Below are 26480 nucleotides of genomic sequence, written 5' to 3' on the forward strand. Positions count from 1 at the left end.
ACAAAGTTCTCAGGGCAGGGAGAAGTTTCTACAATGGAATATGTCAACAGGTTCCTTCTACAGTTGGGAGAAACGGGCAACCAGGACGCGCTTAGAGTTCGGTTGTTCTCTTTGTCTTTATCTGGATCGGCCTTTGCTTGGTTTACCACTTTACTAGCAAATTTCATATTATATTGGGCTGATCTGGAAAGACAATTCCATCAATTCTTCTACTATGGAATTACTGAATTGAAGTTGACCGATTTGATTGGTTTAAGGCAGAGAAATGATGAATCAGTTGCTGCTTTTATTCAGAGGTTCAGAGATGTCAAAAACCGATGCTACAGTCTGGTTTTGTCCGATCAGTAGTTGGCCGATGCAGTATTTAATGGGTTCTTGCCACACATTAAAGACAAGTATGCATCGCAAGAATTTGAAAGTATTAGCCAGATTGCAGCCAGGATGTCAGGAGAGACTCGGTCTTATGAGTCCAAGAAGCCTTTTCAGAAGAAGATAAATTACGTGGAATATTCTACTAATGATAATTCTGAAGAGGAGTAAGAAACGATCACATCTGCTGAGTGGATACAAAACAACAAAAAACCAGTGACGTGTTCATTTGGGAAGAAAGAGCCTGAGTCATACGGATTTGACATCACCAAAGCCGACAAGATCTTTGACTTGTTATTGTCGGAAGGGTTGATCAAGGTAAAGCCATACCACAAGATCCCGTCGGAGGACGAGTTCAAAAACATGAAGTACTGTAAGTGGCACAATGCCACGTCGCATGATACAATTGAGTGCAAAGTCTTCCGGCAGCAGATTCAATTGGCTTTCGAGCAAGGGAAGCTGAAGTTTGAAACTCCCAAAAGGACGATGAAGATTGATCAGCATCCAGTCGCTACAAACGTGGTGGATGTAGCCAGAGACAAAGGTCCTTCTCAAGCCAAGGTTCTAACGTCATCATCGGCCAGGAAATCTGGGGCTGTTGACCCCAAAGCGCAGATAACGACCGATGAAGTCGATGGGAAGGGTTTACAGGAAGAGGCCGAATATCCTTCGGCACCTTGTAGACGTGTCACGTCTCAAATGCTGTTGAACAAGTTTCAACAGGATCGTGAAAGGCAGCAGTGCAAAGAAGAGGAGGCACGTCGTGAGAAAGATCATTGGAGATGTCCTTTCTTTGTCTACTGCTGGGAAGAAGGGTTGACATTGCCATCGGCATATGATTGTCCCGAGTGCAATGGTCAAGGCAGCCGATCATATAAAAGGCCACGTCATATTGATGAATCCTATCGACGTGAGCGTACTCCTGTTGGGAGGAGAGTTCCCACACATGATCGGCTAGAACAGATGGCCGATGACAGGGTGCAAGATGATCAACCGATGCGGAGAGATCCAGAGCGTGAACCTGATCGTACAGGTCAACTTCAGTGGTGTCCAGGAGGTTTGACCAGGTCTCAGAAATGGCGTGTTCAGAGGCTACACCAGCTGAAGATTATAGAGGAAGAGCAAGAGTAGACTCTAAACAAGAAAGGAGTCAAGTCACAAGTTTGACGTGCTAAATTGAAGGCCGATAGTGAGCAAGATTCTGGATCATCGGTTGCGCCGATTAACATTGTTTTCATAATGCCGAAGGAGTTTGTGGCACCATGTGAAGAAGATAATAAACCAGAGTTAGAATAAGTTATGGCTCAGTTGAATTTGGAGCCATTACCGGCAACATTTGAAAAGCCGGAAGATGATTAGAGACAACATCTTAAAGCATTGTTCTTGAAAGGGTTCGTTGATGAAAAACCAGTCACAAAGATGCTCATTGATGGAGGTGCAGCTATGAACATAATGCCCTATGTTATGCTACACAAACTTGGGAAGAGCCAGGATGATTTGACAAAGACTGATATGATGCTGAAGGACTTTGAAGGAGTCGTGTCTCCTGCTTTGGGGGCATTATGCGTTAATCTGACAATTGGTAGTAAGACCCTTCCTACTACTTTCTTTGTTATTAATGGCAAAGGTTCCTACAGTTTGTTATTGGGACGAGATTGGATTCATGCCAATTGTTGCATTCCATCTACTATGCATCAATGTTTGATTCAATGGGTTGATGATGCTGTTGAGATAGTGTCTGCCGATTCATCATTCAGTGTGGCATCGGCTGAATCCCATATAGTGAGTTATGACCGGATGAATTGTCTTTCTGGTCAAGCATGGGAAAAGGATTTCTTTCGGATGGCATATTATGAAGTCACGCCAGTGAAAGCAGGAGATTCTTCAGACAAGTCTTGATCGATGAAGGATATGGCCGATTATAAGATCCGCCAGATTTTTTAGTTACAGCCAATACTAAGTAGTATTGCCTTTAGCGCAAAAGTATGTAAAAGCTGTAAATTGAATGCATCGGTTGTAACATGGCTGACGCGATATGAGTCGCCCTTAGAGCAATAAAATATAAATGAATTGTATTTCTGGAATTAGAGCATGCTGTTTGCAATTTCTGGAAATTACGACACATGAAATGTTCTTACAGTAATCCTAAAGCTTCCCGGATTACTATTATCGCACGCAGACGAATCTGATCAACGTTTTCGATTACTTGATTATCATCTGATGATGAGGCAGGAATCAGCCGTAGACTCTTGTGAAGCTGGTATACTTGACGAGCATGTTTTTGTTTCTCTTCTTCGAGTCTGCTGATGGCCAATGGGATCTGAGAGAGGTCGTGATCTGCAGTGTCTATTGCTTGATTTACTCGGTTGAGCTCTTGCAGAAGATGATCACGTTTAGCCTCCAATGCAGCTTTGTTCCTTAGGATGCCAGCCTGGGTGTCATTCAGAGACTTGATTTCATCGACGGTTGATTCTGCTAGAGCTTTGGAGCTATCCCTTTGTTTGACAATCTCCTCCTGCTGAAGGCGATCGGCGATTTGTTTCTGAGCCTTGAGAACTTGCATGCGATGGCTCTCAATGAAGGCTGCAGGAGTTAATGCCTCTTCGATCGCTTCTGGGAGTTTGCCTTCCAGTTCTTCCAAGATAGCACGGATTGGCTGAGTATTTTTGACTAGTTGACTGATGTCTTGTTTAGAAACTGGAGTGTTTCTTGGAGTTTGGCTTTGGCTTCATCAGATAATGCAGTCAAGTCGGCTGATGTTGTTTCCTCTCCTTCTTCCTGGGAGATGGCTGCAATCTGGAAGGAAAACAAGCTGTTGTCTGGGGATTCTCGTGGCTGAAAGGAGAATAAGAGTTAAGGTGGCCAATAGAGACAAAAGATATGGTGAAATCGGCAGAAAGGAAAGATACTTACTTGCTTCAGACGTATCTCATCGAAGTTGGATCCCGCAGGGACAGAGGGCCGCAATGAGGAGGCTGGAATTGCAGTGTTTGGCTGGCCAGACAATCCAGATAATGCATGGTTGGCAAGCTGAAGGATGATTGTCAGAAATATGCGGAATGTAATTATAAGCAAGCTCTGAAATTATACCTGTATCAGTGGAGAGTCTGCTCTGGATTTCTTGGGAGTTGGAGGTGAATGCTGCACCTGAAGAAAGTAGAAAAAACGATGATGAGGTTCAGGGTCATGAAGGAGTTTTGGTTATCTGCTAAATGAATACCTGAATGGTTGATGGTGTGCGAGGGAGTGTTCTCCGAAAATCTTCTTCTCCTCCAGATTGGTCTTCAGGGGCATCTTGATCACGAAATGAAGATATATTTATTGTTCAGATGGAAGAAAATCACAATGGGTTCATGATTTCTTACCTTCTGAAGGAGGAGAGGGAGGATTTGCTGAATCATCTATTTGAGATGCTGCTGCTGCTGAAGATTGGCCTGGAGACTTCTTCTTCTTCTTGTAAGTTGTCACTTTGATGTAGGACAACTTATATTTTCTCCTAGTGGCCACATCTGTCAGAGTTGGAGCACCATAGTCGATATTAGGCTTATCGGCTGGCAGGGCGTAGTTGATCGGCTGACCGCTTCTGCTGATTGTTGGAGGATCTCGATCATCATCCTGCAGGGAGTAATGGTTAAAAAGTGCAGACGGGAGATGCTCAGAGATATTGTGAAGATTGATGTGATTTATACCTCATTTTCCGCTTGATGGTTGTCATTCAGAGCAGTGCAGTGTAGAATGACAGATTTACAGAAAAGATGCTCCTGCCATTCAGACCACCATTGGGTAAAAGGGGTATTTACAAAGAGGACAGCTTGCCAATCGGCCAAGAGTGCCATGTCAACATCAGGCTCCAGATCTTGCAACCGATCATACGAGAGAGCACAGCCGATGTTTCCCCTGAACTGAACTTTGCCTGCAAAGAAAGGGAGTGGTGGCACTTGGCCAAATCCCAGTTGTCTGGCTGCGACTGATGGGTTGTAAAACTCATAGCTGGGAGTTTCTTTGTCAAATGTGAAATTGGCTGGCAGAATCCTCGGGTAAATTATCTCCTTCATGATTTTTGTGGCTTCTTCATCAGTCTTCCAGGAATCAAGCTGGAATTTGAAAGGATTCTCATAACTGGTGTTCTCATCGTGGTATGCAAACCAGATGGTTGAATTTTCAGCAAATCCATGGTAGAAGCATTTGAAGAAATCAGTAATGCCAAGGGTCTTGGGATCATTGGCAATCATTATAGCAGCTTCGCCAAAGGAAGTGCATCGGCGGTGGTCATTTCTTCTTCTTCAGAAAATTCTTCTAATGGGAATTTCATTTCTGACAGATCTACTATCATTGTCTTGTGCATATACATATGAAGCCACAACTGAATGAACCACCAAGGGTCCCCGAGTTTGGTGATTGGTTGATTCTTTCATAGCCGAGATGATACTTGGTGGAGCAGGTGATAGACTGCTCCTAGGAGGTGTTTGTCAAGAGGAACTAAACGCCTTTCGGCTAGAGCTTCAGCCAGCTTGAGGTTGTTACTTGTTGGGCCTACTGTCTTGCCACAGAAGATGAATTTTTCCAATCACATGTTGTGGAAGGCAGTGTGTTCTCTGAGGGATACTGATCCAGTTTTTATATTTTTGCTGATGTATCCTTTCCATCCGCCAATATTCTTTATTTCAATTTTGAAGGAAGCCTTTTCTAATAGTTGGAAAGGCCTATCAGAAGCATGGATGTTCAAGCCAGTGAGCATTATGACATCCATCAGGGTGGGTGTCATTGGTCAATGATTAAACATGAATGTGTTGATGGCATCGGACAAAAAGAAAGAAGCCGATATGAGCATCAACTCGTTCCTGACCATCTCAGATAAAGATAAGTTCAGGCGTTGGCTAATGTCATCTTGTTCCCAGTTTGCTCTCTGAGCAGTAGCTACTCTACGGAACCAATTTCTCCATTAGGGGTATCGCTCGACCAAGATTTGAAGGCCTGAGACCAATCCAGATTCATGTCGGATGATTTGAGTGGAAACCTGCTGGTCTCTAGATTGATTATATTGGCGGGATCTGGTTTGCCCATCGGACCTAAGCAGACCATGCTAGATTGGTTTTCTAGCGGAATGATTGCATTGCTCCTAAGATTCTGAAAATGAAGGCAGAAATAAGAGATGCGAATGAAGAAATTGGAGGAAAAGTAGAAAGTAAAGACGCAGATGAGAAAGGAAAACGTACCTCTGGGATCTCGGAGATGGATGCCATTGCTGGAATGGGTGGTTCTTGAACCTGAATCCTCGAACCCTAGGAGGATGTTTTGGCTGCGCAGATGGTGGCGGAACTAGTTTGTTCTTGGGTGAGAGATGAAGCAGGTAGGTGCTACAGGAAAAGTGCCAACGAAGGGGAAGACGGAGATATTTATAACCTTTGCTTGAAGGGTAAAATGGAGATTTGACGCGCCGTCTGTTTGGAAGACAAAGGTCTATTCGAACGTTGGTAATCATGATTGGAGTTAATTTTGGAGCAACGAATAAATTACTCCGAAACTGGGGGGCATGTGTTGATACTGTTTTTTGACATGTGTCAAGGAAGGTGATTTTAATGAACAGAATGTTGCCAATTTTAAAGAAACCAAAGGACGTACAGGGTGGGAATCGGCCGATGGAGTCCGTCCGATAGACTGGAGGAATATTCTTTGGAGATGCTGATCCGCTCGCTCTGATGCTCGGCCGATAAGGAGTTGCCGATAAATCAAGAAGAGAAAAGAAGTCCAGATTCTATGAAGATTCTGATGATTCGGTTGTAATATTTTAGTATAGTTTAAATTAGGAAGTCTTTTCTTTTTAGTCAAGTAATGTTTGCCGTAATCGGCTAGGACTTGATAGCGCTAGCCTATATATATCAGCTGTAAGGGACTGGAAGAACTTGATACACATCCAATACAACAAAGCTTTACAATTCCCTTGCACTTTTTCGGCAATTTCGCCTTTTCTTTTTCTTTTCGATGAGTTCTTTCAAGTTGATCAAGGACGTCTCACATTCGAGTGACTTCCAGTGTATTGATTTTTGCGTCAACAGTATGGAATCCCATTGATCTCGACATGAGACACAACATTGCCTTCTGATTCCAAGAGCTTGAACAATCATGTGCTCCACTTCCCAGACATACATGCCAACATACCTAAGGACATGAGGCACTCATATAGAGGCGGGCTGGCAACCTGGGTTCGACCGTTGCCTCAAGTGGGAACTTTCGCGGCACCGCAAGCAGGAAGGTCTCCTCCATGCTTAGTTCCTCCACTGTCACGCCTTCCGGAAGCCTCCACACAAAGCCATGAACCAGGTTGGCAAGCCCCAACATCATCACCTTCACCGCAAGGCTGTATCTGGGGCACATTCGCTGGCCAGACCTGAATGGCATCAGCTCGAAGTCGTGGCCCCTCATGTCGATCTTGCTCTCGAGGAACCTCTCAGTCCGGAACTCCTCGGGCGCGTCCCATAGCACGGGGTCATGACCGATGCCCCACACGTTGATGAACACGGTCGTGCCCGCGAGGATGTCGTAGCCATTCACGCATGTGTCTTCACGGGCCTGGTGGGGAGCCAGCATCGGCGCGGGAGGGTGAATGCGCATTGTCTCCTTAAGGACAGCCTCAATGTAGGGGAGGTGTGGGAGGTCCTCTTCCGTGACCAAACGGTTGAGCCCAATGACATGGTTCAGCTCCTGGATGGCCTTCGCTAAGATCTTGGGGTTCTTGAGGAGCTCGGAGAGAGCCCACTCCATGGTGTTTGCAGAGGTATGTGTGGCTCCGATGATTAGATCCTGCGCCATATAAGAGAATTTCATTGTTGGCAATTAAACGGCCATTTTGCTTTTCATAATCTTTAGTATTAGTTGACCATTCTATGATTTATTGATGAATATATTCTAATAAAAGAGTAAAGTACACCAGTGCTCCGTAAATTTGTTTTGGTGTGTCATCTAGATCTCTAAACTCTTAAAATACATTTTCAGATTCCTGAACTTGTTTCAAGGTGTCACATAGGTCCCTAATCTCTCAAAATATATTTCTAAAATTATTTTTAGGTCTATAAACTTGTCACATGGTGTTATTGTTGGAAATATGCTCTAGAGGCAATCATATTTCCTTGTATTCATGGTTAATAAAGTGTACCTTGAATATTCATGGATGACAACTTGTATTGATTAATGGTTATGTGAAGTATTTGTGAAACTCTATACTTGTATGAATATTCTAAAATGTTCCTAGTCGGAGTTCATGTGAGGACACACCTGAATATTAGACTAGCACATGTATTAGTTGATTGACTACGTTTCACAAGTCATGGACATGGAGATGTCAAACTAATAATGTAGGCTCATGTGAGACATGAGATTGAACTGACCCAACACGAGATGATGACTTCTCATTACACAATATGTACGCTGTGTCCTAAGACCTGAGATCGTCGTATGTACTCAAGATGTGAACCGACTTACTTAGAAGACATCAAACGCTGCACTGTAACTGGGTAGTTATAAAGGTGGTTTTCAGGTCTGTCAAGAAGCATGCTGTGAGACATAGTCGGTCAAGATGGGATTTGCCCCTCTCTACAAAAGAGAGATATCTCTGGGCCCCTCGAGTGATTCAGATCAAGAAATGCATGGCCATGCTAGGGTTAAGAGTTAACCAAGGATTCTGAATCATAGGATCGAGAAAGAGTGGTCGGCTTCAAGCAAGACCAAATATCGTGAGTCAAAGGGAACAACATGTATATGATATTGTGGCGGCTCGTCTGATATGATCTTTGTGTGCGTATAGGAGTTGACATGTCTTACTAGAGGCCACTGTCTACTATTGGGCCGAGTAAGAGTACTCGGGCCATGTCTATTCGCATATGAGCCCATAGGGTCACACACTTAAGGGAAAGAAGCCTGATAAGGATGAGATCCGAATTAGACTGGGCTTAGGTGCACTAATGGGCCTTTTCGGCGCAAAAGGGGGTGCCCAAGGTGGGGCCCAAGGCAGCCCACCTAAGGGGCTATATAAACAGAGGGAAGGGGGACGCCTAAACCTTAGACCTTTACTATTGACGGTTACAGTGCCGCCCCTCCTTCGCGCCCAAGCCCTAGGTCGCCTTTGCGGACCTAGCAGTCCGGATCGCGACGCTTCTTCCCGGACGTGTGGATACCTTGGAGGTGCCGCATCTGCTGCACAAGGACGAGCCGTTCGAGAGGAGGTTCACGCAACTACACTGCCAGCTTCCATTTGCACTACACCGACGCGCTACAGAAGTTCCGCAACCGCGCGTCTAGTGGTAATCCCGTGATCTATAACTGCAGTAATCCTGGTTTATGTGGTAGAAAATTTTTGTTTTTGCTACCCCATATTCCTACAGCGGTACAAGAGCCAGTGCTGTCTCGTTATAGATTCGGATATGTGCATATGGAGATATGCGTAGTTTCAGATCGATTTATGACCTAGTTTCGTAAACTAGCTGCGAAGGTTGTGCAACGACATACTCCTACCGGTCGGTTTTCCGCCATCGGAGTTAAGTGATGCACATAAACCCGGTCGCTACGGTTGGAGATCAATGTGATTGGTCGAATCGAAACTTAGGGCATAAGCCAGATGCATGAGATGCATAGGGCAGTAGATTGGATCTACTGCGAATTCCGTTTTCTTGCAAAAGCGTGTTTTACTGTAAAACAGTCATAACTTTTGCATACGAACTCGGATTGAGGCGAATTTTATATCGATTTGTATCTACAGAAAAAGTTAGAATTGGTTCAGAACATTAGTCTTGTTTTCGCGATATTTAGATTTGCGAAATTCAGCCCAGAAGATAGACTTTTCGGCGATTTAAGTTCGAACGTCGGAATCGCATAACTCTGTTTTGCAGGTTTTGTGATCGGTATGGCCCCTATGTGTATGTGATGCATGTGTGTAATTATTTCATGACCTACGTGTCGTGATTATGATAATTCGGCCGGAGCCATATGAATTGTTGCATTTGATGTAATGGCCTGCATGCCAATCTGTGATGATCCAAGTCGTGAATGTAATTTTATTTACTAGCTATTAGGTGTAATAGCATGTTCTAGTTCTTGGAGTTTTCATCACATGAAGAATGGTGCACATGTACATGGAGATGGAGATCAACATGATGAAAAAGTTCCATGAAGATGGAGATCTACATGGCGAACAAGTTCTATGGAGATGGAGATCACGATGAGAACAAGGGCCATACTGATTCACAATTATGTGCTTGCCGTTCTTGATGTTTTACTACTACGTGCGTCATAGTAGAAGTAGAACGATCCCTCACAAATTTCGAGCTACCATGCCCTACCAACTAAACCTTGCACTGTCCCATGTCTTGTACGATTGGTGGTGGGTCTATGAAATTAGGGCGCCACTGGTTTTCCTTGACTAGACAGGCTGTATCGGATACATGCACGCATAAAGGGTTGGTGAGCTTGACAAGGTCATCTTAACGGTTAAGGACCTTGGGGCATAAAGGTTGGGAGCGAGACATGGAGATGTCACCCAACAACAAGAGTCATATGAGATATGATTAGCAAGAGTTGTTTACCGATCTAACTCGTCTTCTAGCGGTGTTGCAAAAGCTCACTAGTGAACGTGTTAGTTGTGGGTCTTGAATCACTAAGAATCAACAGAGGGATATTGATTTTAGTGGGAGTAAATTCTATTAAATTGTTTAATGTCGTTTACTCCATCATGAATACTTTTGTCTTAGTATTTTGTATTATTATTTATTTGTAGATCAATGGCCCAAAACCAACCTTTTGCTTTACGTTCCGTACTTGAGAGCAACAAATTGAATGAGACAAACTACGCGGATTGGATCCGCAACTTGAGAATTGTTCTCAGGGCAGCTAACAAGGAAGATGTTCTAGATAACCCGTCACCAGTAGGGCCGCATGTAATCAAGATGGTTGGTTACACACAGAGGTTGGAGAAGCTAGGCTTCCCACTTGGCTAAGAGTTGGCCACTGACTTCATTCTTGCCTCTTTGCCTCCGAACTATGGAAATTTCGTCTCGAACTACCACATGCACGGGGCTGAGAAGGGCTTGAATGAGTTGTGCGGCATGCTCAAAACGGCAGAGAGTGACATCAAGAAAAGCACATGTGTCGGCCATGTGATGGCTGTCCAGAATAAGCCTACTTTCAAGAAGAAAAGTTCTTCTTGGAAGAAGAAGAAGGGCAAGGCTAAGGTTGCGAACCCCAAGCCAAACCCTACACCCAAGACTAAACCTGGACCAGCTGCAGACAAGGAGTGCTTTCATTGTCACCAGCCAGGACACTGGAAGAGGAACTGCAAGCTGTACCTAGTCTCGTTGAAGAATCGTTCTTCCACTTCAGGTACGCTTGTTGTTCATATTACAGAAATATTTCTCGCTGACTCTTATGTTAATTCTTGGGTATTTGATACTGGATCGGTTGCTCACATATGCAATTCGATACAAGGACTAACAAAGAGTAGAAGCGTTGAAAGAGGAGAAGTTGACTTCCGCGTCGCCAATAATGCAAGAGTTGCTGCTATGGCCGTCGGGATGATGCAACTTCACCTACCATCAGGATTTGTCTTGGAGCTTAATAATTGTTATTTTGTTTCTAGTTTGAGTCGAAACATTGTGTCTCCTTCATGTTTGATGAAGGACGGTTATTCTTTTGCGAGTGAAAACAATGGTTGTGTGATCTCTAAGAATAATATGTTTGTGACTTTGGCGTCCATTAAGAATGGGCTATTTATTTTAAATCTTGATGATTCTCTTGTCTGTAATATAAGTGCTAAAAGGCCTCGGCTAAATGATTTGAATCCTACCTACATGCCAGAGGAGGATATCAATACTTCATTACTTTTACTGATGACTTAAGTAGATATGGCTATGTCTACTTGATGAGGCATAAGTCTGAAACCTTTGAAAAGTTCAAGGAATTTTATAACGAAGTTGAAAATCAGCGTGGCAAGAAGATTAAAGCCAAGCGATCTGATCGTGGGGGCGAATATCTGAGTCACGAATTTAGCGATCATTTGAAGAGTTGCGGAATTGTTCCACAACTTACGCCGCCTGGAACGCCTCAAAGGAACGGGGTTTCCGAGTGACGTAATCGAACACTGTTGAACATGGTTCGATCAATGATGAGCCAATTGGACTTACCATTGTCATTTTGGGGTTACCCTCTAGAAACAGCAGCTTTCACACTGAACAGGGTGCCGTCAAAATCTGTAGACAAGACACCATATGAGATATGGACTGGCAAGACTCTCAGTTTGTCTTTTCTAAAATTTTGGGTTGTGAAGCATTTGTCAAACGACTCCAGTCTGACAAGCTTGCACCCAAATTGGATAAGTGCATATTCGTGGGATACCCAAAGGAGACCTTAGGGTATTACTTCTACAATCAAACTGAGGGCAAAGTGTTTGTCGCTCGGAACGGAGTTTTCCTAGAAAAGGAGTTTCTCAAAGGAGAGAAAAATGGAAGAATGGTGCAACTCGAAGAAGTTCGAGATGAGCCAATAGGACAAGACTCTACAAGTGACGCTAATGTAGCTGAACAAGTTGAGATGCCTATGGCAATAGAAGCACCTCCGCAACCACGAAGGTCAGCAAGGCTCCGCGCAACGCGGGAATTATTATTGTTAGACAATGATGAGTCTGCGACATATGCAGAGGCGATGGCAGACCCTGACTCCGAGAGATGGCAAGATGCCATGAAATCCGAAATAGAATCCATGAAGGAAAATCAAGTTTGGAACTTGATAGACCCGCCTGATGGTGTGAGAACCATAGAGTGCAAATGGATCTATAAGAAGAAGAAAGATATGGATGGAAATATTCACATCTATAAAGCTCGGCTTGTCGCAAAAGGTTTTTGACAAGTTCAAGGAGTTGACTATGACGAGACTTTCTCGCCCGTAGCGATGCTTAAATCTGTTCAGATTATTCTAGCTATTGCTGCATATTTTGATTATGAAATATGGCATATGGATGTCAAAACAGCTTTCCTCAATGGAAATCTGACCGAGGACGTGTATATGATGCAGCCCGAGGGTTTTGTCGATCCGACCAAGGCTGGAAAGATATGCAAGCTTCAAAAATCCATTTATGGATTAAAGCAAGCATCTCGGAGTTGGAATATTCATTTTGATGAAGTAGTCAAAGGGTTTGGCTTCATTAAAAACGAAGAAGAAGCTTGTGTTTATAAGAAGCAAAGTGGGAGCTATGTTGCATTTCTAATCTTGTATGTAGATATGACATACTACTGATTGAAAATAATATTCCTATGCTTGAGTTCGTAAAGACTTCATTGAAAAATAGTTTTTTGATGAAGGATTTAGGAGAAGTAGCATACATACTGGGCATCAAGATCTATAGAGAGAGATCAAAGAGGCTTATAGGATTAAGCCAAGATACTTACATTGACAAAGTGTTGAAGCGGTTCAACATGGAAGAGGCAAAGAAAGGGTTCTTGCCTATGTCACATGGCATACATCTTAGCAAGACTCAGTGTCCTACGACGACTGATGAGCGAGAGCGCATGAGCAAAGTTCCATATGCCTCAGCAATTGGATCTATCATGCATGCAATGATAAGTACACGCCTAGATGTTTCTTATGCTCTAAGTGTTACGAGCAGATACCAGTCTGATCCGGGTGAGAGTCACTGGGCAGTTGTGAATAACATTCTTAAGTACTTAAGAAGAACTCAGAATGCGTTTTTGGTCTATGGAGGTGAGGAAGAGCTCGTTGTAACGGGTTACACCGACGCTAGCTTCCAAACTGACAAAGATGATTCAAAGTCCCAATCAGATTATGTGTTCACAATAAATGGTGGTGCTGTTACCTGGAAGAGTTCTAAGCAGGAGACGGTGGCCGATTCTACGACAGAGGCCGAGTACATCGCAGCTTCGGAAGCTGCGAAGGAAGGTGTTTGGATAAGGAAGTTCCTTATTGAGCTTGGTGTGTTTCCTAATGCCTCTAGCCCGCTGGGTCTCTACTATGACAACAGTGGAGCCATTACGCAAGCCAAGGAGCCAAGGAATCACCAGAAGAGCAAACACGTTATGCGGCGATTTCATCTCATTCGAGAGTTCATCGATCGGGGTGAGATCAAGATATGCAAAATAGACACGGACCTGAACATTTCAGATCCGTTGAAAAAACCCCTTCCACAGCCCAAGCATGAGAGGCACACAAGAGCAATGGGTATTAGATACATTCTGGATTGACTCTAGTACAAGTGGGAGACTGTTGGAAATATGCCCTAGAGGCAATCATATTTCCTTGTATTCATGGTTAATAAAGAGTACCTTGAATATTCATGGATGATAACTTGTATTGATTAATGCTTGTGTGAAGTATTTGTGAAACTCTATACTTGTATGAATATTCTAAAATGTTCCTAGTCGGAGTTCATGTGAGGACACACATGAATATTAGACTAGCACATGTATTAGTTGATTGACTACGTTTCACAAGTCATGGACATGGGGATGTCAAACTAATAATGTGGGCTCATGTGAGACATGAGACTGAACTGACCCAACACAAGATGATGACTTCTCATTACACAATATGTACACTGTGTCCTAAGACCTGAGATTTTCGTATGTACTCAAGATGTGAGCCGACTTACTTAGGAGCCATCAAATGCTGCACCGTAACAGGGTAGTCATAAAGGTGGCTTTCGGGTTTGTCAAGAAGCATGCTGTGAGACATAGTCGGTCAAGATGGGATTTGCCCCTCTCTACAAGAGAGAGATATCTCTGGGCCCCTCGAGTGATTCGGATCAGGAAATGCATGGCCATGCTGGGGTTAAGAGTTAACCAAGTATTCCGAATCATAGGATCGAGAAAGAGTGGTCGGCTTTAAACTAGACCAAATATCGTGAGGCAAAGGGAACAGCATGTATATGATATTGTGGCGGCTCATCTGATATGATCTTTGCGTGCATATAGTAGTTGACATTTCTTGCTAGAGGCCACTGTCTACTATTGGGCCGAGTAAGAGTACTCAGGCCATGTCTATTCGCATGTGAGCCCATAGGGTCACACACTTAAGGGAAATAAGCCTGATAAGGATGAGATCCGAATTAGACTAGGCTTAGGTGCACTAATGGGCGTTTTAGACCCAAAAGGGGGCGCCTAAGGTGGGGCCCAAGGCAGCCCACCTAAGGGGCTATATAAACAGAGGGGGGGTGCCCAAAAACCCTAACCCTTGCTACTATTCACGCGGATGGACAGTACCGTGAACAGTAACGGCACGCTACAGTCGCACCCCCTCCCTGTTCCTCCTCCTCGTGCATCTAGCCCTAGTTCGTTCTCGTGGATCTAGCAATCCGGAGTGCGAAGCTTCTTCTCGTACGTGTGGACTTCATGGAGGTGCTGCGCTTGCTGCACAAGGACGAGCCGTTCGTGAGGAGGTTCACGCAACTGCACTGCCGGCTTCCATCTGCACTACACCGACGTGCTACAGAAGTTCCGCAATCGCGCGTCTAGTGGTAATGCCGTGATCTATAACTGCAGTAATCTTGGTTTATGTGGTAGAAAAATTTTGTTTTTGCTACCCCATATTCCTACAGTTTTTTAGCTGTCTCCTTGTCTTGGGTTGTTGAGAGTTAGAACGGTGCATAGAGAAGTACTTATTTGCTCATAGATCTGCAATCCATCTGGAGATACTTTTCGAAAGATATTTTCGAAAGATGTTTTTCCTTACCAGGGTAGTATCTGCTTCCGCTCTTTCCTACTACTACAAAGCCTTTATGGAGCTCAAAGTGGGATAAGAATAGGGCATACTTGCATTCCATATATTGTAAAGTCAAAGAGAGGATCCATGGAGAAACAAGTCATGCAATCTCGATCAAAGAGTGCAGGTGTATGAGTGGATAGATGGATGGATGGATGTGACTTACTCCTTGAGGTAATGGCTTTCTCTCTTGAATCATCCCTTGTCTCTTTTTTTTGAGACATGGCTACCCCTTTTTTTTCTCTCTCTTTTTTTTTGGGTCATGCTTCTTTGGCATGTCATCTTTTGTCTTTTTGGGGCAACCATAATCTGACTTTATTTTATTTTCAGGGATATTCTACGAGAGAGATCACAAAGACATGGAGCATTTATTAATGTGGAGTGGATGGATGAAGGTGCTAATTCCCAGTGTAGGAATGTAGCAAATGGATGGGTCGTGTACGTGCTTATGATCGAGAAAGCATGAAAAGCATCTCACTAGGGTCACACAATTTGACAAAACTCAACAGAACATCAAGCAACATATGTGTGAGGTTTTTTTATGGAGTATGACATATGGCTCTGGTAGGACATTGCATATCACTGGGGAACTTGCCTTTTTAGATTTTTGAAAAAAACTCCAGACTTCAAGCATCACTAGAACAAACTTGTACAACCTTATTTACCATATTTATACTCACAACAACTCAGACTTGGATCAAGCATATGCAACCCACGGAACTTTTAGGTTCATCAGCAAGATATTTGTATAACCAACAGATTTAAACTCAAGATAGCTCTTATTTTCAAACTAGGCACAACAGATATGGTAGAACAAAGCAAAACTCATCCTTTTAACTTATCATAAGGAGTTAAAACATTCTTACCACGCATGATGAAAAAGGGAAATAAAGCAGTAAATATTTATTTTGTTTTGAAAGTTTTTTTATCAAATTTTATTCAAAGCAAGTAAAGGGATACAGTTGACTTAGGGGAGGGAACCTCCCCCAAGCTAGCTCTTGGTTTAGGGTCCGAAAAGCAGGACCTTTCTCCATACCTGATCAGGCTGAGGTCGTTTCGTCCGTACCTGGAGAAGTAGTAGCGGTCGATGACGTCTTGTTCTTCTTGCGCCATACATTCTTGGTCTTCTTTGATGGCGTAGACGGCGCAGGAATAGGATCCTCGGATGTAGGATAGACGATTTCTAGATCTTCTCACACTGTATTGGTGATGAAATCAGAGATCTTCTAGACGTCTTCCACTGGCTCGGTTGGTGGAGTATGAATCTCCCAATCCTCCCAAGCTAGCTTGGAAGGGGAGCGATAATCTTGACCATCCCAACCGGGTTCTGCCCATAACCCTTGTTTCTCACTATCCTCATGAATCAGGAATACCTCCCTCTTATTTTCAAACTTGAATTTCATGGTCTTTCCCATGATGCGGAGGCTGATTCTTCCTATCCCTACATCAATTCTGGTGTTTGTATCCTTGAGGAATGGTCGCCCAAGTATGAGCGGAATCCCAAGATCTCCTTCCATATCGAGGACTACGAAGTCCACCAATATGTAGGTATTCTTGACTTTTACCATTAACCTTTCCACAACTCCTTCTGGATATCTTATCATGGAATCCGCCAGCTGAACACACATAGTGGTAGGGGAAATTGATGGATAGCCTAACCTTTCGAATGTTACCATGGGCATGATGTTGACGCTGGCTCCAAGGTCACAAAGTGCGTGATCAAATTCACAATCGAAGATTGAGCAGCTGATCACTGGGGTTCTGGGATTTTCTCATATTGTGGCTACTAACTCGCCCCATGCACCACTTCTTGGGCGTGTGAGCTTCTCTGCATAGCTGAGGGGTGTCCTGTTAAGTGGCTCTTTCCACATAGCATTGATGACATTAACGCTTTCTAGAGTTGATTCGGGTTGCCCCTGAATCTTCCCTAGTTCAGCAGCAGGTGTAGCAGCAGCTAGCTGAGCCAATTGAGTTTCTAGCGCCTTATTGAAACTCAGCTGGTTCTTCATAGCGGTGGACAATCCGTCCATCTTGGCATGGATGGTCTCCATAGATTTGTCTATAGCGGCCAACTTCTTCTGAAGGGACTCATTGATCTTCGCTTGGCCGTCGACAAGATCTCTCAAGGTAGGTTGGTAAGGACTGAAAGAATTTAAATTTCCATTACCTCCTTGATAGTATGGGCGTGGTTGATTCCACCCCTGACCTCCTTGTGGACGAAGCCCATTGTTGCCATTGAGGAATAAAGCTTCCTCTTGGGTTTCTTGGCAGTTGTTGCTCGAATGTCCAACATTCCCACAGACCTCGTACGTCATGCGAATTTTCAAGACTTGAAGTGTTTGCATTTGAGCCTTATCTTGGGAATAATCCTCAAATTTCTTGAGGACGAGATCAATCTTCATAGCGAGCATGTCGGCCTCCTTGACGGAGTGCATACCTCGCTGGCGCGGTTGGAGGCGATCATCGCTCCAACCTTGGTTGGAAACTATCTTCTCGATCAATGATGTAGCTCTTTCAATGGTCAGCGAGAAGAAAGCTCCACCCGCAGCGGCATCCACATGATCACGGGATGAATGTGTCAACCCGTTGTAGAAGTTCTGTGGAATAAGCCAATTGTCCATTCCATGGTGCGGACACGCTAGAATGTACTCCTAAAGTCTCTCCCAAGCTTCAGGAATTGACTCATTTGATGCCTGCTGAAAGTTCGAAATTCGTCCATGAAGGGCATTGGTTTTGCCCGTCGGAAAGAACTTCGAGAGGAACGCCTTGGCACATTTGTCCCAAGTGTCCACAGCAGCCTTGTTAGCATAAAACCAGTGCTTCGCTCTCCCCAAGAGAGAGAACGGAAACAGACGGAGCCGGATTGCATCTTGCAATACACCCTTGATAACAAAAGTACTGCAGAGCTCCAGGAACTGCTGGAGATGAGCGCTGGCATCCTCATTGGCCTTGCCACAGAAAGGGCTGGCCAGCACCATCGTAATAAGAACTGTCTTGATCTCAAAATTTTCCCGTCCGGTGTTAACCTTGGGCTCGGTAGGGACCTGGTTAGCAGACGGAGCAGAGTAATCATGGAGTGTCTTCTGGGCCATAGCTCTAGGAGCTGACGACGATGCAATGACTAGTTCGGCTGTCGAGAGTGATCTATGAGGTGATACGAGACGAGCTCGCGTCCTCCTCAAGAGTGACTCTAGATCGGAATGAAACTTTTGCGGCAAGTCGAAACCGGTCATACACTACCCTGCTTTCATATCAATAAAGACAAGAAAACAAAGCCAAGTTAGCCTGTTTAGCAAGCGAATACCAATTTCGATTTTGTTCATAACTTTGTCTGTATACTTCAATCTGTGCCTTCCCCGGCAACGGCGCCAAAAATGCTTGTTGGCGCCTACCAACGTCACCACCGGGAAAGCAGCGATGACGCCCGCAGGTGCCAATTTTGGGGTGGCAGTATTTCATGAACCATGAATAAATCCGCAAGCGCATGGAATACCGCTACAGTATTTTACCTGGGAGTATACCGGGGTGTCATTTATATTTCCGCAGGGAAGGCGGTGAGTGAAGAGATATAGACTAGTTAATGAACTTTATCTAGATTGAATATTCTCATGCATAAACAGGGGGTAAGATATATAACATGGTAGGAGGTAGTGTGATACACACACAAACTACCCTCTTGGATAAATAAACAAAAGAAAAGATAAAAGGCGCTCTAGGTCGGGAGCAAGGCAGAAGTCAGAGCTCGAGTCAACTGTGCAAGGCTAGCTATATCTATACTATCTCATTGGTTAGATCGTTAGAGATTAAACTACACAACAGGGAGACCGCTATCGAAACAATGGGAGGAGCCCGTACACTCTGGCGGCTTTATGTACCTCCTACCCCCCATACCGAACGTGGAGAATTACTCGGGCTCGGACAGGGCTGTCACCACCTGCCGGCTAACTCTACAAATTGTGGGTATAGTTGACATCCAGCAACTCTTAGCTAATCTAGACACCATGTCTACACTAGTAAGGGATACTCTAGTGTCCCGCGCGAAGCCCCCACCGTCCGGATGGACAGACATCACACTAGAGCAAACATACGAATACTAGAGCAGTTGATAGAGTTATAAGAATGATACGATAACCATCTCAAGCACAGGGCGATCATGCAATGCAAGCATTGAATAATAACGCAACCATATCAAGAAGCATATATCCGATAGCTCAGAACATACTTCAAGCAGATATCGGTAACCATAGTCTAATTCTATTACAAACAACCGAATATTACAAGAGAGAGCTAGAGATGAACCCATACCAGACTCTCGAGCAGGTCCGGTGACTCGAAGACTCCTAGACTTCTCATAAACTCCACTAAGCCTAAAGACTATGCAAGAAGTGCAAGAGAGGAGAGGAAGTGGTGTGTGTGTGTCATAATCTCTACTCCCCCTGTATTTATAGCAAGGAGCCACGGGTGAGATCTTGCAGAACCGACTTGAGCAACCAGTGAGGTGGTGACACATGTTGAAGTTGAGGCTGTGGGGCCCACGGGCCAGTTCGGCCGACTAGGTAGGTCGGTCGACCTGCCCGGGCCGCCAACCGCCCCCAGCTTCTTCCAACGGGCTGTCTTGGGCCTCCTCTTGTCTGAATGCTGGGGCTTGCCTTGTCTTGACTGATTTTGGTGTGGTTCTTGGGCTACACTTGGTCTAAATGAGCCTGAATCGTCGCTCTGATATTTTCTGTGATTTTATGTCGAGCCAAAGTGTGCTTGCAACCTGCATATTAGCTCAAAAACACAACTTGCATTTTCTAGAAGGTGAAGTGTGGTTTAGGGACTTTATTGGATAAAGATGCGTTGTAAGAAATGCAAACTCTCATGATTTTCTGATCAAGTTGACGCCAGAAAATGATCGTTAGTGAGCGTCAACAATAACATGGTCACTAAGGTGATATCTGTTAATCCAGGATGCTAGCAAACAAAGGTTAAGATCCCTCAAATCCGGGATACCTCAACCACCAAACTCTTTTTTCTGAGCCAAGCTTTTCCAATTAGATAGGTGGTATTTGCTTTTGTTTTCAGCATCATTCCACAGAAAGTTTGCCATTTGGGAATTAATGTTCTCAATGGCCCACTTAGGGAATTTTATAACTGAGAGAAGGTATATAGGTATACTTGCTAGGCAGGATTTTAGTAAAGTATGCTTTCCTGCTGGAGATAAAAGTCTCCCCCTCCAACCAGCAATCCTTTTAATCAGCTTGTCCACAACTGGCTGGATGTCTCCCCTTTTCAGATTAGTGTAGTGAAGGGGAACCCCAAGGTATTTGATTGGGAATTTACCAAGACTGCAGCAAAAAAGTCTAACATACTTGTTATCTTCCTCTTCAGAGATCCCTAAGGTCAGCAGGTCACTCTTGCTATAATTGACTCTCATACCCGAGAGATTTTCAAAACAAGCCAAGAGCCATTTGAAATGGACGAGCCTTGGTGACATCATTTTTAAGGAACACAAGGGTGTCGTCTGCGTATTGCAGGCTAACCACCCCACCCTCAAAGCCATTTGTAAGTAGCCCTTCAATAAGGCCTAAGTTTGCTGCCTTAATTAGCATTTTGGTAAAAACATCCACCACATGGTTGAAGAGAAGGGGGGGGGGAGAGGGAGTCTCCTTGTCTGAGACCCTTCCCTGCCAAAAAGTAACTACTGTTTTCATCATTCAATCTTATACACATAGATCCTCCTTTTGTTATTTTTTTAATCCAATTAGTCCACTTTACACCAAAGCCTCTAGATATAAGGACCTCCTCAAGGAAATCCCAATTAACATTATCATAGGCCTTTTCATAGTCAAGTTTAAGAATTAGACCAGCCTCCTTTTTCTTGACCACCTCATGAATAATTTCATGGGCTGCTACGACACTTTCAAGAATGTATCTACCTTCTATAAAGGCAGTTTGGTTTGATGAAATCAGTCTATCACAGATCCTAATCAGCCAATTGTTAAGAGCTTTACTGATGATTTTGAAACTGTAATTAATTAGAGCAATAGGTCTGAATTTCCTTAGCTCAGTGGCTTCAGCCTCTTTTGGGATTAGGGTCAGCATAACATAGTTGAGCATGGCAATGTTAACATTGTCATTCTCAAAACCACTCACTATATTCATTAAGTCAGACTTAATAGTCTCCCAGAATCTTTGGTCAAAAATAAAAGAGAAACCATCTGGGCCTGGGGCACCATCAGAGTAGGAGCTAAAAACAGCCTCTTTGATTTCCTGTTTAGAGAAAGGCTCTTCCAGGATATTGTTTTCCTCCTGTGTCAGTTTTTCTCCTATATCCCAAAAGTGGTCACTTAAATGGGTATCTAACTTTTCCTCAAAACCAAAAAGGTTTTTTATAAAAGTCAACAACCAATTGTAGCATCTCCTTGTTGTTATTAGTTTCACCATTTGGCCCCTTAAGAGAGGAAATGGTTTTCTTTCTTTTTCTTTGGTTGGCAACTGCCTGGAAATAAGCCGTATTACGGTCTCCTTCCAGAATATTCCTATCTCTCGACTTCTGCTTTGCCTTGGATTCCTCTATACACCAAATGTTTTCTAATTCATGTTGAATTTCATTCATCCTTGTTTTTTTAGAGTCATTGAGCTGATTGTGTTCAGAGAACACATCTAGGATGTCAAATTCTTCAAGCAAGGCACTTTTCTTCTTTTTAATTTCGGCATTGATATTCCAAGCCCAGCCCTTAATTTTTTTCCTCAGTAACCTTAGTTTAAACTGCCACACATCAATTGGATCAGAAAGAGAATAGGGAGTTTCCCAGACTTTCTTAACAATGTCAGAGAAATCATCCCTTTGCAACCACCATTTTCAAAACGAAAAAGGAAAGGTTTGGGTTCAATTTGTAGGCCAAAGTCCACTAGGATGGGAACATGATCACTCCCCAGTCTGGGAAGGTTTTTGGTATTTAGTCTTGGGAAGTGGGCCTCCATATCAGTGGAGGAAAAAACCCTGTCAAGGACAGCCATAGTAGACTGGTCCTGGTTGTTAGTCCATGTAAAGAATCTGTTTGGAATTTTAAGCTCTTCCAGCCCCAAGAGTTAGCCCAATCATTAAAAGTCTCTACCCAATGAAAATTAATATTTTCATTGTTTTTGTCAGCTACACTCCTAATGAGGTTAAAGTCCCCCCTATTAAACGTAGCGCTCATCGCCACGAACCTCTCCCCCTGGAGTCGCCGGCGCTCGTTGTGCACGTCCAGGACATGCTCCAGGAATCGATCAAACGTGGCGCTCATCGCCTTCATCCTCCTCACGTAGCCCTACAGGTCCAGCCAGTCTAACCAGGGGATGAAATCGCCAATGTTAAATACACCGTGAAGCACGAAGAACTCATCCACCATCTCCCTAAAGTCGGCAGACGTTATCACCGGCGGTGAGCCCCCCTCGCCGTTAACGGCCGCCGCAAGATCCGCCTCGGCGTACTTCCTGCCCAGAACTATGCGCGAGATCACGCGAGCGTCAGCATCTGCAGGTGGTCCCTAAGCCGCACGACGCACCCGGACGCTCTGCGCAGGTCTCGTAGCACGACGCGCACCTCCTCGTCGCGGATGTGCTTGAAGGACTCGAGCCGCTTGGCGCTGAAGAGCTCGGAGGTGCAAATCCTGCGTGCCTGACGCAAGTACGAGCCGTAGGAGGACCACAAGATGTCGCGGCAGTCATAGGCGGTGTACTTGCCGACCGCAAACCTCGGCCGGTCGGAGAACGCCGCGTCGTTGGTCTTGAGGATGTGCTTGGCCATCTCGGCGGACGCGGTGATGACGACAGGCAACGACCCGAACCGGAGCTGCATGAGCGGGCCGTAGCGCTTGGAGAGCTCGTGGATGGAGTGGTGGGGCAGCTCGCCCATGAGGTCAATGTTGCCAATGACAGGCCATGGTTTGGGACCCGGCGGGAGGTTGTAGGCGCGGAGGCGGCGATGGTGGCTGTGTAAGAGGAAGGTTGAGAGGAAAAGAGCTAGGCCAAGGACGATGGCGAGGAACGCGGCACATGTTGGAAGCTCCATCAAGTGGGGTGACGGTTTTAGATGAGCTGAATTGGAGGCTTTGCAAGATTATAAGGTGGCAAGCTGGGGCTTAAGATGTACTAAATTTCATACCTGATCCCTTAGATCAGTCTTAGCATTGTGTCAATTACTTGTTGTGAAAAAATTGCAAGACCATGACGCACGTTAGGAAATTATAATTGCCGCATTTGACTATCATTTTACTCCTTGTACGGAATTATTCATTGGTTGGTGGTTGCATTTATCTTATTCAATATTGCTTAGGTTAATTATGAAGTCCATACTCTATTACTTCATCCTAAGTCACAATCAAGTCTACATCCGTGTACTTCCACGGGGTAATTATTATAACCAATTCACTCTTGCTATAGTATTATATTTTATCTTAGGCCATTCTCACAACCTCACTACAAGGTTTCCTTACGTGGTTTCCTAAATTGACATCATCTAAGAATTTTTTTAGCGAATGAATGAAACAAGGTCTATCTATCAAATCAATGTTTCATTTTACGGTTTCATAAATGAGAAAATCATTTGATTGTTCATCTATGTGACCAATGAGAATTGATGAAACGTGTGAAGATGAAGGGCAATACTACGGTACTCCATTTACCTCTTAGGAGGTAAGAGGTCAAATAAATATGAGCCATTGAATTTTTAAGGATTAAATCCATCTTAAACATAAAAATATTCGTGCTTATTTATCTTGCATGCATGCATGCAGAATTGCAGATCCGAAAATCATGGAACTCCAACGTTTTCTAATCATGCATGCAGGCTCTTTCACCTAAATCATACATGCACGTGTGTGGAAAAAATTTGTAGAAATATTAGTCTCGTTAGAGTTTAGAAAATTTTTCTATAATAGTTGAAAAACATAGCACCTCCCGCACAAACATAGCAATAACATGTGCACATGTATTTATGTCACACTATAGAAAATAAACGCTGCATACATCTCTCTGTTTTTTTTCAAGTCATTCGTTACAGGCATGTCGCGTTAGACCAAGTCCTACCACTAATAACTCAAAAAAAAAGTCCTACCACTATATTATTATGTCATGATACATATGTGTAGCTGTCATGCATGCTACAAAAGTTATAGGCACCTGCCACAATATTGTTGTAAAAATATTTTTTCTGGTCAAGTTTGTCACGTATACATATTATTGTCACGAACATGTTTTTTTTCAAAGTGTGACCACACACCTCACGTTTGCTTTTGTTCACGTTAAAGTTAAACAAATTTGAGATCTCATCAACTAATATAATGTTTATGACCGGCACATCACATGAAAAAAACATAAATATAAGATCTCAACTAATTTGCATGCAAGTTAGTTCTGATTCTCTATTTTTTATTTTAAAATATATAAACTAAATATTAAAACTATTACCTCCTAAAAGGTAATATGATATTAGATCAACGGTCCACAGTCACTTTGGTGTACCGTAGCAAAGCCCGAAGATGAAACACAGCCCCCCCCCCCCCCCCCCCCCCCCCGGCTCCCTCCTCAGTTTCACTCCCATCTGATGAGGTAATATCACCTCTATAAAACTCTCACTGGAAATGGTCTTATATCATAATTGATCAGTAAAACTATCACTGGAGATGGTCTTAACATAATTGATCAGTAAAAGAGAGTCTAGACAGGAGAGCAATACCGCGTATTGTTGATAGTGGCATCGCAAGCTAGAGTTGACAAGGAATGGCCATGAAGCTATTGATCTAAATAGCAGGATATAGAAGTGAAACTCTCAGTGAAAATATTGCTAACGCAATTGATCAATAAAAAAAGTGTACTTGGGTTTTGAAACAACTGGATCGTGTGTTTCGGGAAACAAATGTACGGTGGAAAATCTAGGAAATTTAATTTCTTGAAAATCAGACACACCTGTACAAGCAAAATTGACGACAAAAATAAAGGATAAACAAATTTTCTTGAAAATTAGACACACCTGTACAAGCAAATATTGACGACAAAAATAAAGGATAAACTGGGCCGCATTTGCAGTTTGCACAGCACGAGAAAGCTAGCTGGGCTCAAGGCTTTTGATGGGTTGGGTAATCAATCTCTTGGAGCTCAAATGCAGCGGTTTTTTTTTATTTTTATATTTTTTATTTTCATTTTTTACAAAAATATATTTTCATAATCCAAATTTACAGGAATATACCCCGGCCGCCCCGCTGCCGGGCGGCAGGGGCTTATCTGTAAAAAATTTCGCGAAAAATTACGTTATGGCCCCTGGAGGACCGGTCGTCCGGCAGCGGGGCGGACCGCCTCCCATTGCAGCGACAGGCGGCGCGGCGCGTCGTCGGTCGTCACCGGTGACGCCATGGCTTAGCAAACGGAGAGCCTGCACCTACTCATTCATTCACTCGTGAGTCGCGACACAGCCTGCTAGCAGCCTGTAACTGTCATGCAACTACGCACGCTCCCGGGAACGGGCCGCACGTGCACGCACGAGACAGTTCGACCTCGACGCCCCGCCGCGCCTACCCGTCACTCTGCTGCACTCAGTGCTCACCTCAGCACCAGTAGCACACAAGTCGGAGTCGCTAATTGCCTACGTTTCCTCGCTTTCTCTGAACAAGGACTAGTCACGTTTCTCATGTAGTTAATTCAGGCGCCGGCCAGCAGCAGGGCCCCAAACCGACGGCCCCGGCCACCGCGTGCGCGGCGCCCGTGACGGCGATGTGGCTCCCGACGTTCGCGATGGCGTCGTACAAGCTGAAGGGCGCGGCGTGGACGCCGGGGTGGCGCGACCGGCAGCTGGCGGCGTCCCTCGCGCAGGCCGCCGACGCCTGGACCAGGCTCCTGCGCGCGGACCACCCGGACCACCGGTTCTTCGCCGCCCGGCGCGCGCCGAGCAGGAGATGGTGATTGATTGGCTCGGTGGGGAGCTGGAGATCGACCAACTAACTGTTCAGTCACATCATGGACTGATGGACAGTTTGTTTGTACAATGAAACCAAGAACATGTATGTGCTTGTTTTGATTTTTGTTCTCGAGTCTGAAGGTAGTTAGGTTCAGCGAGACAGACCGGGATCACAAAGTGCTCATCCAGTCTTTGTTGTTTCAGTGCTTTTTGTATCCGTGAAACTTTCAGGTGAAAGTGTATCAGAAAAATGTTAGGTGTAGAGAAAATGAGAAACACCATCAGTTGGTACAGTGTTTACTGGTTAACTACATGAGAAACGTGACTAGTCCTTGTTCAGAGAAAGTGAGGAAACGTAGGCAAATAGTGACTCCGACTTGTGTGCTACTGGTGCTGAGGTGAGCACTGAGTGCAGCAGAGTGACGAGTAGGCGCGG

At 44.3% G+C, this 26480-nt stretch overlaps 1 non-coding gene and 1 pseudogene across 1 annotated transcript; one reads left to right on the forward strand and one right to left on the reverse strand.

Moving 5' to 3' along the window:
• Window positions 1–6528: 6528 nt before the first annotated feature.
• LOC120695370 lies at window positions 6529–25503 on the reverse strand (annotated as a pseudogene).
• On the forward strand, window positions 17743–17849 carry LOC120696325. The gene has a single exon (XR_005684102.1). It is a non-coding gene; the product is annotated as a small nucleolar RNA R71 (small nucleolar RNA).
• Window positions 25504–26480: the final 977 nt, after the last annotated feature.

The sequence above is a fragment of the Panicum virgatum genome, chromosome 2K (genome assembly GCF_016808335.1).
Source record: "Panicum virgatum strain AP13 chromosome 2K, P.virgatum_v5, whole genome shotgun sequence".
In the NCBI taxonomy this organism is placed as follows: Eukaryota; Viridiplantae; Streptophyta; class Magnoliopsida; order Poales; family Poaceae; genus Panicum; species Panicum virgatum.